Source organism: Aptenodytes forsteri, unplaced genomic scaffold (assembly GCF_000699145.1).
Source record: "Aptenodytes forsteri isolate BGI_AS27 unplaced genomic scaffold, ASM69914v1 Scaffold21, whole genome shotgun sequence".
NCBI classification, from domain to species: domain Eukaryota; kingdom Metazoa; phylum Chordata; class Aves; order Sphenisciformes; family Spheniscidae; genus Aptenodytes; species Aptenodytes forsteri.
In genome coordinates this window covers 606,533-608,880 of record NW_008795521.1, presented here as the reverse complement: position 1 = coordinate 608,880, position 2,348 = coordinate 606,533, and positions in this window count along the sequence as shown.

Genomic DNA, 2,348 nt, shown 5'->3' with positions numbered 1-2,348 from the left:
CTGTCTCACAGCCCTGCCCGGTGTCCGGTTTGTCCCAACTACGGTTGTTTCAACTAAAACTTCTTTCCCATTTTAAATACGAGCTTCGCGTGGGTGGACGGGAGCGTTTGGAGCCAGACTTGTAACCGTTGTACCGCCTCCGCCCCGGCCGGGCAGCGCTGGAGACGGGGCCTGAGCTGAGAGTCCCGCTTGGCCTCGGCGAGGGGCTGCCTTTCTCAGCGTCGGCGGGCTGTAGTAACATGCTTTTTATATATATTTGTCCTTTTCGTAGGATAAGCATATGATAGACATTACCCCATTGCAAAGACTTTGTGACCAGTCTGAAGACCGGACGCTGAACACCCAAGTACAGGCTCTTGAGCTTACACAGATGTAAAAATCCACTTGAGAAAGTTCCTGGTGCAAGTGGGGTCTGCACGGGATCAGGCCCTCAATGAAGAATGGAAAGAGAAAAGGACTGTAATACAAAAGCAACAGACCTGAATAGTGAAGCTATACCTGAGATTCCTTTATTTTATATTTCTTAGCCTGTTCTCCATTTTTCAGTGCTGTGGTTGCATCCTTCCAGATACAGAGGTGATATGGACAACAGCAATAACAAAAAGCAGTTATTCAGTCTGAAGCTACGAGGTGCTAGATAAATACACGTGGCCAAATCCAGCTTTCATTTCCTTCAGTGGAAATTTGACTGAGCCCTAACTCGTGAATTCTCACATTGGTGTATCACAACAAACAAATGGCAAGGATCCATGTCAAGAGACGATGTATGCGCTTCGCAGCTGTTCATACCCAGACCACAATGCCATTTAACTATCGCCAAGCTGACGGACAAATGAAATACTTGTTGAGATTTCTTTGGATTTAGATGATTCAGAAGAGTCTAAATTTTAAAATCTAAAACTTTTCAGACTTTTCATAAGGGAACAAGTGCTTGGCAAGAGTGAACATTAGCCCCGCATTCCCGAGATAACATAGTTTCAGTATAAGCAAGCCTGGCCTCCTATAAATACTGTTTACAAATGCAGTTGAGGTTTAGGGCATTGTGAAATACCATGTCAAATGTTCGTTCATAGTTTCAACACGTTGCGTTGCTGATGTAATATCACAACGCTCTATATGGGAGTGGTAGTGAGTTTTTTTCCAAGTATGACAGCGTTGTTTTCAAGTGGACTTAAGCCCTGATGAACTTTGTAAGCCTTATGCAGAAAAGGACTAGTCTAGGTGTCCCTAGCAGTTAACTAATTGATTTCATTATCACAGAAGCGACCTGTTAGGTCACGAGTTTGTGCCAAATTTTTATCAGTAGCAAAGCCAACTTAGGGATTCAATCCCTTCTCGTGTAAGAAGCCAAAGAAACATGAAACTGCAGAGAGCAGGGTTTCTATGAAGTAGGTTTTGGACCGATACACGTTTGACAGGTTCCAGCTCCAATGTCAGAAGGACACAAGATCCTCTGCTGACCCTGGCTGTTACCTTCTGAAGAAGCAGTTGGTAAATGACATGGGCCTAACTGATGAATGTTTGTCTGAGAAGTCTTAGTGATTTGCATGTGCCCCTAGAGGCCACTCTAGGTGTAGTTTTATTAAATGAAAACTTATATACAGAATAACCTGAGTGCTTGTATCTTGAATACAGTGAATTTATGGAAGCATAAAAGAAACTGTAAATGAGTTTTATTTTTATATTTATTTTTAAGGACAAAATATACGTTTATATCACGGTGGAGAAAATATACAAAAGTCAGAAATCTCAGTATCACTTAGTCAAAAAGTCAGAGCAGAGACTGCTTTAATATTGTCAGGGAGCAATAAGAGCAGGGCTGCTCCATGAAGGAAGACGAGTGGGCACCGAGCGTGACCCCAGCACAGGCCATGCCCTCCCCACTCAGGACGTAACCCCACAGGATCCAAACACGGTGAGCAGAGCCCGGCAATGGTTACAGGGTCCACCGACAGCCCCATGCAGTGTGAGGGGATGAGTCTGGAGGGTCCAGCCACGAGCAGAAGACAGAGCTAGGACATAGGTTCAAGGTCCATCCAGAAGGCAGGGCTGGAGACCGGTATGCCTGAGCTTAGCTGGACCGAAGAGCAGCGAGGTGGTTGAGTCAGGGTCTCAGCTGTAGCTGTTCAGGGCAATTAAGTCCTGTCAGTGCATTCAGAGCCCTGACAAACATGTACTCAAGGATCTAGGAATATTGCTGATCATAGAATCATAGAATCATTGAGGTTGGAAGAGACCTCTAAGATCATCGAGTCCAACCGTCAACCCAACACCACCATGCCCACTAAACCATGTCCCTAAGCGCCTCATCTACACGTCTTTTAAATACCTCCAGGGATGGGGACTCA